The 12,410-nt window shown below is 43.9% G+C and overlaps 1 protein-coding gene across 9 annotated transcripts in view; it reads left to right on the top strand.

Annotated features, from left to right (window-relative positions):
• Window positions 1–12,410, top strand: part of Ankfn1 (ankyrin-repeat and fibronectin type III domain containing 1) — a 348,355-nt gene that overhangs the window by 143,085 nt on the left and 192,860 nt on the right. For 2 of the 9 annotated variants that reach the window (XM_087569238.1, XM_087569244.1), the window contains exon 3: window positions 10,685–10,763. The gene's annotated coding sequence lies outside the window, so the exon portion shown is untranslated. 9 annotated transcript variants of the gene reach the window in all.

Below are 12,410 nucleotides of genomic sequence, written 5' to 3'. Positions count from 1 at the left end.
TTAATTGTGAACTTGATTCCATCTAGAATTGCCTAGGAAGTGAGGATTAATGAGAGACTGTTTATACTGGGTTGGCCTGTGAGCATGTCTGATGGAGGATCTTCTTACTTTCTTTAAAGTGGGAAGACCCACCCAGAATATGGGAAGCACCATTTTTCTAAGCTGGTCTCTAGGCTGAGTGCAAAGGAGAGGTCCAGCTGAGCACCAGGAAGCATGTGTGTGTTAACTCATCGCTCTCTCTTCTTAACGATGGATTCGATGTGACCAGCTGTCTGTCCTAAGGTCTTGTCACTGTCATAGCCCCACAACAATGAATTTGTAGCTTGGAAGAGTGGACTAAAATACTTTATCTGCTATCTTGTTTTTGTAAAGGGTTTTATTACATCATCAGAAAAAGAAACTAATATTTAAAAAAAATAAATATACTAGTACCAAGAATTGAGGTTGTTGCTATGACAAACCTGAACATGTGACTTTCAAGCCTTTGGATGTTGCTTAGTGGGAGAGATGTGGAAGAGTCTAGGACTTTGGGCTGGAAAAGCCATTGAGTGCTATGACCCAAGCTTAATGGGCCATTCTTTTGGGAGCTTTGAAGATAAGAATGCTGAGAGAAACATGGACAGTGGAAGTCTGGCTGATTAGGTTCTGAAGGGAACAAGAACACTATTAGTTAGGCATTGGAGCAGGGGTACCCTTCCATGTGCTATTTTGGCAAAAATCTGACTGCATTATATCCTTATTATTATGAGAACTGAAGTGGAGATAAATTTTCAGGTAGTGGATTCATTTGTTTGATGGAGGAAATGTCAAGGCAGGACAATAATTAGGCCAGTGCTGAAGAAACAGCTCTAACAGGCGTAGAGATCTGAAACATTGCAGGGGTGTGGCAGGAGGGTTATAGGAAGGTGTTTCGCTGGGCTCCGCACACAGACTCTGATACAGTTGCAGTCCATGGCTTCCCATCCAACTGGCAAGAGAACTTGGCAACATCATAGATGTCATCCATGCAGTAAAGATGGTGAAGAGGGCACCACTGTATAGACGGTGAAAATGGCACAATGGAAGGCTTCCTGGAGAGCAGCTGAAGCAAAGTACTATGTGGCAGGGATGGTGCTCTAGGTGGCTGAGCTGGTGGGAGGGGCTACCTAAGCCCCTTGGAGACCAGCTGATTCTATTGCAAGCTCCAGATGCTGGACATGGTTACAGATTTGGACTTTGTCCTGCTGGGTTTTAGCTTTGCTTCCATGGTTTTTTTCACTTCTGGTCCCACTCTTCCATTTCAGAATTGATTTAGGACTCTGCGTGAGCCCTAAAAGTTTGGTTTGTTCATGTGTTTGTTTGTTTTTAATCTAGCTCACTGAAGTAGAATCCTATTTAATTTTATTTTGAGTGCAAATAATATGTTCAGAAAGTGGCAAGAGACATTAATAAAAATCCCCAATCAGTGTGAATACATTCTTCTTTAATGTAAGAGAATACCATCATGTGCTGTCACTTCAGAGACCGCAGTTTGGCCTTCTGTGGTGGGGTCAGTGGTGACCTTCTTCTTATTTGACTCTAATGAACAAGATCAAGCAGAGATGCTACTCTTTGAGTCAGTAATCTGATAAGGGGGATTTGAGGTACCCTTGCTTCCTTAAGAAAGCAAACATTTATGAAGCAAAATATCAGGAGAACTCAGGCTCTTTCTCTTCAGTTGAGAACTTTAAAAAAATCCCCAGCAAAAGCCCAATTGAACTGCCTCCTTATAGCAATAGCAAAATGATCAAAGCAACACGTGCCTCCCACCGAAACCTTCTGTCATCAAAACGCTCCTCTACCAGCCCTTCCAACATTCTTAAAAGATAAACACAGGGGAGCAGCTCAGGCCTGTCAAGATGGTCCCCAAGGAAAAGGACCGTCTCCACTGCCCCACCCCCTCCTCAGTCACCCCCTTAGTTTTCTGAAATCCCCAAATTAGGTATTAAGTACATGTTTATTCCAGCATCATTTTCTCCTCTAATCTGGGAGATAAAAATAACAGAGCCATATATCTGCACTCTCATTTTATCCTCTGCCTTCTCCAAAGTAAACTTTGGAATGTGGCTGATCTCCTGCTTCCTCTTTCTTCATTTGACTCAGTCCAAACAGGACAGCTTTGAGGAGGACCCCACATACAGCCCCGCTTCATATCAACTACTATGACTTTAAAGACATGTAGACAGATTTTGGGCGTATACTTGGCACATTTCCAGTGAGCGCATGTGCGTGTGTGTATGTGCGTGCATGCGTGTGTGTGTGTGTGTGTGTGTGTGTGTGTGTGTGTGTGCATTTACATATGGAAACCAGTTTTGTTTCAAAAACAAGATGATGGATCTTTTCTTAGCAGTGAGGTTGAATAGGACAATTGATGATCCACAGTTTTTCTGAGAGACAACTGAAGAGATGGCTGAGGTCAGAATATGAACAACCACACACAAACCCTCAAAGCACGCACATGAGAATCCAGCTGGTTCATGGGCACAGTCTTCTTTTGTCTTGTGCTGTCTTAGCACAAGAGAAATTGCACAGTTACGACAGTGCTTCTGAAAGATGTCTGACATGAATCTCAAAGGTGAAAGATCTATTGAGTCTGAGTTTCTTCTTAGAGCGTTGGAAGGAGTAGGCTCTGTTTCTTACGGCTAAAGCAGTGGGACCTTGACTAAGACCATTTTTTAATAGATCCCCACATCTTTTTCCTTTAGTGAGCTGCTTCAATTAAACCCTTGTTGGCGTCCTCCCAGTTCTTTGTGCTGTGCTAATGAGCGTGTGCAAACCAAGGAAAGAATGACCTCTGACCTCAAGGAGCTCCAAAAAAATGCCTTATACAGGAAAAAAAATTACAAAATTCTAACATACTACATTTACAGAGATAAAAATGATATAATATCAGTTTTCTAACTATCATTTTCATTTGTCAAACAGAAGAAAACTGAATTTCACAAACAGTGAGGAAGGAGGGAGAATGGAAGAAGAAAATGTGTGTGCTGAGCACTGGTCTCTCTTTTTATTTTTTCCTTCTTTCTTTTTCCTTGTGACTTTTTAAAGCTGTGTTCTTTAAATGAAACTTAAATAGAAATCGCTAATGTTGATAATTTGTTATATTTTCTGATGTTCTGTTCTCACCCAGGAAGTTAAGGGTTCAGGCTCCTAAGTGTTTCTCCAACCGATCATTTATTTTTATAGTTCGAAGACTGACAATACAAAGGCAACCATTGACTTGACAGCCAGGGGAGGAACAACACCCCTGGAACCTATGCCTGTGTTTTCCCCTCCGATCTCCTGCCTCTGTGTGTTCTTTCTCTTTGGTCCCTGAGCAAATGCAAATGAAGACCTTGGCAATATCAACACAAAGGACTGGATAGCATTTCGATGGCAAGAAAGGGGTCCTAATTTGCCTTTGTTTGGGAGCGACTACCGCTGTTCTTTCCAGGTGACCTGGAACCCATACTCACATGACACTGTGTGAGAAAGAGCTCATTTAGAGTAAGCTGACTTGTAGATTTGGGCCACTCACCTGTGATTTCCAGACTTTGGTTGTTGTCTCTATTAATTTAGACACAAAATCACTGATTCTCAAGATCCAGTGCATGTTATAATCACCAAGCGGCTTTTAAAAAGTCCTGGTGCCCGGTGGTATGCCCAACCAATGAAATCACAGCATCTTGCGGTAAGGGACCAGGTATGTGCCGCTTAAAGATCTTCTAGTGCTTCCCATGTGCAATACGGCCAGAAAACAACTACTAAAAAATCCCAACAGATGGGGTTGGGGATTTAGCTCGGTGGTAGAGCGCTTGCCTAGCAAGCGCAAGGCCCTGGGTTCAGTCCCCAGCTCCGGAAAAAAAAAATCCCAACAGATTCATGCCTTTCTCAACTCTAGTACTCTGAGCTTCGTGGCTCTCTGAGCTAACCCTCCTATGAGGCTCAAGTAATTGGCAGCTAACTGATAGCGTCAATCAAAAACCACAGAAGTTATTGTATGGGTTAGCCTCACTGGGATGAAGATGCCCAAATGGATAGTAGAGTTTGTAGCCCTATATACCTATGAATGTGATTCCGAAGAGATGAACATTTGAATCGGGGGATTCAGTAAATAGATCCTGCTGACTAGGGTGGGCGGTGTGGCTGAAAGGGCATCATTCAGCCTGTGGATGGATCAGATGACCGGAGCAAACACCAGAGGAAAAGCAAACTCCTTCAGCTGGGATATCCATCTTCTCTTGCAGGTTTTGTTGTTTGTTTTGTAATTTGTTTGTGTGTCTGATTTGTGCACAGGTGCATGCATGTGTAGAATGTACAGACATTTGTAGGGGCCAGTAAGCAATTCCAGATGTTATCCTCAAGAATGCCATCCACATGTCCTTTGAGATTGGCTTTGTGGTTGCTCGTGAGCTTATCAATTGAGCTGTACTGATGACTAGTGAACCCCAGAGATCCTCCTGACACAGGTTCTCCAAGCATGTCACACTGTGCCCAGCATTTTTATGTGGGCTCTGGACATTGAACTTGGGCCCCCCCTTAAGCGTCAAGGGAAGCACATTATTGACTGATCTGTCCCTGGCCCCACAATCCCTGATTTGTAAGTGCTACATTTTGAGAGTTAGAACAGTAAGCTTTCCTCTCAACCCCTTCCCCCCAGTCTCTAATCCAGAATTGCATGACTTTAGTATCCAACTGCATAAGAAATCCCTACCTCTGGTGGTGTGTGCGTGTGCGTGCGTGTGTGTGTGTGTGTGTGTGTGTGTGTGTGTGTGTGTGTGTGTGTGAGAGAGAGAGAGAGAGAGAGAGAGAGAGAGAGAGGTATACTTTGATATATACAAGACATGTAAACCTATAGGGTAATTAGGAAATTCCAGCAGTGGGCTTAACTGTTCTCAATTCTATTCCTAGAATACTAAAAAGTATCATAAATTTTCAATCATAACTCACCCTTTTTAAGTTATCTTTAAAAATATGACTTGAAAAAGAAAGCCCACAAGATCGTTCCAGTGCCTTCTTTTTTCATAACATAATCAACCTTCTTAGTCTAGTCAGTATCTAACCAGGCCTAATGATTTTTGATTTATACTGATGGACTGCCTTCTGATCTAACAGAATACCCCAGAATGAGAAAGTCCTGCTCAGAATAGAATGTAATAGAAGCCACTGTGGTTCAAAGCAAGGTGTCTTGGGAAGATTGGTTTCTTTGTAAAATTTTGGTTTCAGCCTTATATAGAAGGTATGTCTGTTAACTGAGTCATCATGTTCAAAGTGTTTCTGAATATAAGTCATGGTCAGGCAAGAAGTCCTAAATGTTTTGCCCTGCATAACACAAAATGTCTACTCAATAATATAGAGGAGAAAAATCCCAATCCAGTAAAACTGGTGTTTAGGATTATGGGTGTGTAGATCAGAAGGAAGTCCAAAAACAAAGGGAAAAATTTTTTTGCCTGCCCTAGAGAGGGCAAAATCAATCAGTTCACTGAATATAGGCTGATTGAAATGGGCGATGAAGCTTTCTTAATTGCCCAGAGGAGGAATGATTGCCATGCTGGTTAGCAGGAACCCAAATTACCTGAAGGAACAATGTAGAATATGAAACAGGAGTCCAGATTATGTTTTGTAAGTGTATAAATGCTACATTGTCTTTTGACAGAAAGGAATCTTTGAGTAACTCAGCAAGGCCTCATGTAAGAATCTACAGCTGTGAGAGCCTTGTACTTTGTTCCCCCTCTCAAAAAATTTTAGTGGGATCACACCAACTTAGGGAGACAGACCGGGTGTGCTTGGAGACTGTGTGTGTGGTCTTTCCCTTGCAGACAAATTTCCATTCTGTGAAGAGTATGAAGCAGAGACTGGGGAGCCTTATTTCCTGGGTCTCATAGGCTGGAGATAGGACCTCACTCTATATGGGTATCTAACACATCAATGCAGAGGTACCCCAAAACAGAATCCTCCCTTCTTACAGACTATACATAACCCATTTCTTCCTCTTCTTTTTCTTTGTCTTTGTCGTCGTCTTCTTCTTCTTCTTCTTCTTCTTCTTCTTCTTCTTCTTCTTCTTCTTCTTCTTCTTCTTCTTCTTCCTCTTCTTCTCCTCCTCCTCCTCCTCCTCCTCCTCCTCCACCACCTCCTCCTCCTCTTTCTCCTTCTCCTTCTCTTCCTCCCCCTCATCCTTTCCTCTTTCTCCTCTTCATCCTCCTCCTCTTCCTCTCACCCTCCTCTTCCTCTTTCTCCTCCTCTTCCTCCTCCTCCTCGTCTTTACCTTACTTTAAAAGATTTATTTTTATTTAGGTGTCCATGTATACATATTTATGTGAGTGTGTGTTCCCTCTGTGCAGGGGCTAGTGGCATCCAGAGAGGTTATTGGTTCTCTTGGATCTGGAGTTATAGGTAGTCATTATCCCCCTGATGTGGGTACTGAGAGTAGCGCTTGGATCCTTGGGTAGTACCGATCCTCTCTGTCCTCCTGCTGTGGTCCACTAGCCTACCTGTCTCTCACCACCTCTCACTGGTGATAACCTAGTCTTTGTGTCTATCAATCCTAACTTGCCCAGGGTATCCCCATACACAGCTGTGGTCTCACAGCGACTATTTTAGCAACAGCCCATTCACCTTTTTAAAAGAGTAAAAAGCACTTCAATGTAGAAAGTCATGCAATCCAGATGTCAGCTGCATCAACAACATCCTCATCGTAATTTTCTCTCTGTAATACTGGGTGTTATCAAGGATTTTCACATCCTCAGCAAACACTGCACCCCAGGACTACATCATCTTACTCTTGTTCTATCATCTTAAATGTCCAAAATGGAAGTCTTTTTCAGAAGAGTAACTCTTAGAACATGATGCTACTTCAGAGTCCACGGACCTACATTAATGTCTCTCTACCTTAGGTATCTACTATGACAAAAGGAGCTACCCTGAACTTAGTGACCTAGAACAATGATAATCAAGAAGTAACCTTCGTGGGTTCTGTACGTCATAACTTGCATCAGGCACCTGGGGACAATGTGTCTATACCTCAATGTCTGGAACCTTGTTATGCTGGTTCTAAACTAACTTATGGCCTCAACACATCACTGAAACTTCTTCACAACGTTGCATCAGGAGTCCCAGGGCAAATACCCCTGAACCAGATTGGCACTACATCCTTTCTATGGACAAGGTTTACACAGCGGTCAAGTCACACAGTATGGCTTCTACTGTATTGGAGACTGAGAAACATGTAAGCCACTGACAAAACTCAAGAGCAAAGTACAGTAGAACTCCTCTATCATCACATGGACACATATATGATATATGAGTCACCCCTTCCATGAACTCACCCACCACAGACAAGCACCTCCTCTGTCCAAATTTTCCTAGGATAAGAGTCTTGAGATCATGGCACACATGTCAGGGTCCTAAAATCTCTTATCATCACAAAGCATGTCATAGTACCATGGAATTTTGTCCTCGATCTTTAAGACTCTGTGAGGCAGACATCATAGGCTTCCTTATTTTGACTAGGAGAGAGGAAGCAGAGGCAGAAAAACAACTTATAAAGAGCCAATCCCAGTAAAGCCAGACGACTGTCAACCAACAGTTCCCTTAGCTAACAAAAGAGTAGCACGAAGTGGAGTGGAGGGTGCTGAGCGGTCTGTGAGAAGATCAGCCTAGCCTAGAGTCAAGCTTTGCTAGCTCAATAGCTTTGACTAAAGGACCTAAATTTTCTGGGTTTTGGTTTTCTCATGCCCAGAGTGAAGGCAATACATCCTGTGTCATGTATCAAGTCCCTGCCATGGGGTTAACAGATATTTGTGCCAAGTAAATTTCCTAGCACAGCATTGGCACCAAACAGAAAATAAGAAATACTGACCTGTGAGTTAACAACTCACACAATATCTTTAACAGATTTTCTTAAGAAGCCCTGGGAAATGGCTCAGTCAATGAAGTAGTTGCTGCACAAGCCTAAGGACTTGAGTTTGGATCTTCAGGAATTCCATGAACAAGAAGGGCAAGGTAGTGCTACTTATTATTCCTATGCCAAAAAGAGAGACTGGAGGATCCCTAGAGTTCAGTGGCTAAGCAGTCTGACCCAATTGGTGAGCTCCAGGTTCTGCAAAAGACCTGCTCTCAAAATTAAGGCAGAGAGCACTTGAGGAAGACACCTTATACTGACTCCTGCCTTCCACACATGCACACACATATGCATAAACACACACACACACACACACACACACACACATGCACACGCACACATACACACACACACGTAAGAAGTAGAAGTTGATATAGCTGTACCAACCAGAAGAAAGCTTTTCACCTGCCTTGGTTTAAAGATTGTTCATCACATTGCACGCGAACTGTCATCTTCAGTCCTTTCTCATAGCAAAATATTAACTGAAAAATGGACAATGAATTCTAAAAATTTCTCTAAGCCAACCCTGTTGAACAGAACACAAGCTCATAAATCTTTGAGCTGGCTGCACAGAGACTCAAGGGAGACAGGGAGGTTTGGTTTGTTACATAAAGGACGCGTTGCACACAAATGACCTTTCAGGTGGTTAGGCACAGTGAAGATTAGCAGAATTGCCAGGATTTCACAAAGCTGCCCTTGAATGTCATTTAAACATACCTGTATCATCTCCATCTCTGTGAGGAGTGACCTGAGAAGCCCTGTGTTTTGTTCTCAGTGCTTTTAAGGAAACAGTGTCCCATGGACAGTGACTGCTGGGCATTTGCCCTTAATTGAAAAGCAGGTAAAATATCTAAGATCTCTCGTGCTCGCCACTGTTGAGAATGAAGCCACAAGGCTGGAAGAAAAATCTTGTGTCCAGAGTCCTAGAGGCTGCCTAGGGGATCCTGAGAAAAAGCCATTTTGAAGTGTTCACCAATGGTTCTCCTAGTTTTTCTGTTACAACATTAGGACCAGGTTCTAAGCCCTCCAGATTTGCTTCTGGGGCTAAGAAGACAGCAGCTCTGCTCATAAGAAAACCAAGGAAGACTTAAAATATTAGGTCTCGAAAGTCAAATCCTCCTCTGTTTGGCTGGTAGCAACTCCAACTTGTCCTGCGGCCACTTGGTGTGTTGATATCTTGGCAGCCACAGGCAGGGAGGCAACTCCATCACTGCTGGCGCCTGGAGGCCAGCTCCAGGGCAGCTGGCCCCTTTCCCCTCTGGATGGCTTTGTGATCCTGAGTGTTGATGCATAAAGCTCACGTTGGCCTGTTGTGGTATGTGGCACTCTCCCTCGGTAGTAACAGAGGCTGCGATGGCCAAGGCCTGGATACCTAAGCTGGAGAAGCCGATCCTGAAGTAGTGCTGCTTCTGAGTTGGACAGCACCCTCCTGCATCCCTCAGCCTGTCACCCCTATCTCCTGTGGCCTGTCAACCCCTGTGAAGAGTCTATGGTGGGTGTGGCTGATCCCACTCTGTGGATGGGAAGGCAGAAGGACGAGGACAGCTTTGTCACACAGTTAATTAGCTACAGGGTGGGGCCCAGTCTCCTCAGTCCTCACATCTTCCTCTCATGGGGCTGAGTCACTCATTTATTTTTCTTTCTTTCTGCCCTTCATTTCTCCTTTCCCCCTTCCCTTCCATCTACAGTCTCCTTCCACTACCCACTCTTCCTTGCCTCCTTCCCTCCTTTCTTCCCCTTTTAACCCCTTCCTCTTAACTCTTTTCTTCCAAGTAGGGATACCAGGCCAGGTCATGGATGAGCCCTCTAGAATCAGCACCGACATCATCATCCAGCCAGTCATGCACACAGGAGCTTAGACCATTCTCAGAGGAAATCGATTTGCCATTCTGCGATCTATTTACTCCAGCTAAAAAAGTAAAAATGGGTGCTGAATGTCGAATTCTGATATGGCAGTTGAAAGAGTTCTCTAAGGCCCAGACTTCAAAACCAACTCCTCGACTATGTAGCTGTGCTCTTCAGAGCACAAGTTTTACTTTCACTTCGTAACATTTGAAAATGCTAAACTGGCACAGTGGAGTTGCAGCCAAACCCACAGCTTTCTCCTCACATTCCCTCCTCTCTAAACCAAATCCTTCAAAGATCCAGAGAGACCCGGCAAGCATCAGCTCTGTCTGGCACTGTAAATATGGATGCCTTGGTGACTCAAAGCAATGGTATGACATTTTCTATTCTTGAGGCAGCTTGGGAAGATGGCAACTAGCCTCATTAGTCACTGAACAATGCTTCCCGACGACCTTTCTCACCTCAACTTCTATTGCTTTGGAGATGCACAGAAGAAAAGCTGATATCAGAATGACGGTCCGAATGGTGTCTGGTCTCATTTCCTCCCCTCCTCTGAAAATTAACGACAGGAAAGCAAGCTTTCATGAGTGTCTGTCTCCAGGCTCAGGCAGGGTAGGGTGACTCTCAAGCTTGGAAAACCATCTTAATATATATGGACTCAAGTACCTCCAGGTCCTTATTGACAGACTACAACTCCAACCCTGGCCTTTCGATCTTAGGCATTGTTCCCAGGGTGCAATAGGAATCTTCATCTCACAGCTCCGTAGGAGAAGGGTGCTGGATTATTTCAGGAATCCAAGTGTCTTTGGGTGGTCTCATGTTTCCTTAGAAACGTCTCTAATCCCTCTTAACAAGGAAAGGTTCTTAGTTAGTGGTAGAACCCAGTAATTGATGGAACACAGGGAATGTCCTGTTTTAATTGCATATACTCTCGCACCATAGGAAGGAACACACAAGATTGGAAAATGGTCGTGCAGAGTGACCAGTAATGTCCAAGGAGGGCAGCCCAATGCAGATCAAGGTAATATACGTGAGGATATGTGTTTCCTACCCCACATTACAGAACTCACATTCTGCTGCCCAAATGTATAATCAGCACAAATTTAGGCGTTTAAGAATACCACTCCTGCTTCGTCTAGCTGCACTGACCCTGACCCTAGCTCAGTGTCTGCAACGGTGGCCTTGGGTAACATTTGCCTCTTACTCGGCTTGATCTAAAGTTCTTTGCTACAGGGCTTGGAACTTACTATGGCTGGGCCACCCAATATGCTACTGACTTTACCCAAGAGCTCATGCAGAGCTCCTCAGAGCTCCCTCTGCAGAAAGGAAGGAAGACAGCTGATCCTACTCTGTCCAGAGGAACATCTTGAACAGTCTTAACTTGTTCATCCATTTCTTCAGTGTCTTTTTCATGGCCAAATACTTGCTTTGGAAATTAATTAGCCAAAGACCCCAGTGTAACCAAGAAACGAGAGCTAATTGACTTAAGAAGAAGAGCTAGCCTCCATGCAAGTCTCCCTACCTTTGTAAAAATTCCTCACAGCTCTTAGAGCCGCTGCCAGGCTTTGGTTCTCATTTCGGTGGAGTATGGGAGCCAATCAGGTGGCATCTCAGAAGGGGTATGTTGGTGAAAAAAAGTTCCTTACTAAGTAATGGGCGTGGTTCATACCTCCCCAGTGTTTCTCCTTGCTGGCATGGAGTTGTCAGTGCCTTCCAAAGAGACCCAGGCTGAGTCAGATTCCTCCTAGGACAAAGTCACATTTGGTTTCCTGGGGAATGGAGCCAAGCTGACTCAGAAGTTGAAGATTTAACAATAGCAGGAGAAAAAACAAACCAGACTTCAGTTCTCTTGATCCTGTAGCATTTTAAAGTAAGGCTGCCTCCCAGGGGCCAAGGGTGATGCAATTGGATGAGAAATGTGGTCTCCTCTTCTGAGTGTGGTTCTGAGATGCTCCAGGCTATGCTTGGAGCAAACAGACTTGTTCTGCTAAGCATGCACCAGACCCAAGAAGAAAGAAAGAGCTCAAGAGGAATGGATGTCCACTCTGCCTCTGAGTGTGATGGGCCTCCAGGTGGTCTTAGGAGGACCAGTGTACCAGCATCATTATGTGCTGTTGATTTGTTCCAGAACTTTCTCTCTATTACCAAACCAGTTTCCCTGTTAGCATCTGCAACCATTTCTGGTTAACATCCATGTTCCCTTAAGCAACTGCAAAGCAGACCAATCAAAGCAAAGTGGAGTTTGGTTTATGAAAAAGACAACCACGTCATCTCACCTAGCTAACCCTAGAGTGTGAGAAAAGACCGCAGGATGAAGGCTCACTGCCGGGCTGCTGAGTCAACAGTAGGAAAGAGCTACTCATCCACAGAAAGCAGCCATAGTTCCTCACTTACAGAGCAATCACAATGCCTCACTAGTTGAAGAAAAACAATTGAATTCGGTGACGCCTCTATCCTAAGTTTCTGTAGCCATTCATTTGTGCGTTCATTGTTAATTCATTCATTCATTTGTTCAAATCACAGTTATTTAGCACCCATTTACATAAAATGATTTTCACCTATCCATGTATTCTCTTAGAAATCACATGATTCACATCTCCCATATGGGTCTATGCTGTCTTAGGTGCACAAAGACAAGGCTCACTGAAACTTTAAGCCTGGTTAATTC

Source organism: Rattus norvegicus, chromosome 10, assembly GCF_021556685.1.
Source record: "Rattus norvegicus strain SHRSP/BbbUtx chromosome 10, alternate assembly SHRSP_T2T, whole genome shotgun sequence".
Classification (NCBI taxonomy): Eukaryota; Metazoa; Chordata; class Mammalia; order Rodentia; family Muridae; genus Rattus; species Rattus norvegicus.
Note: the sequence above shows the minus strand (reverse complement) of the source record. Positions and strands in the feature narration are given on the sequence as shown.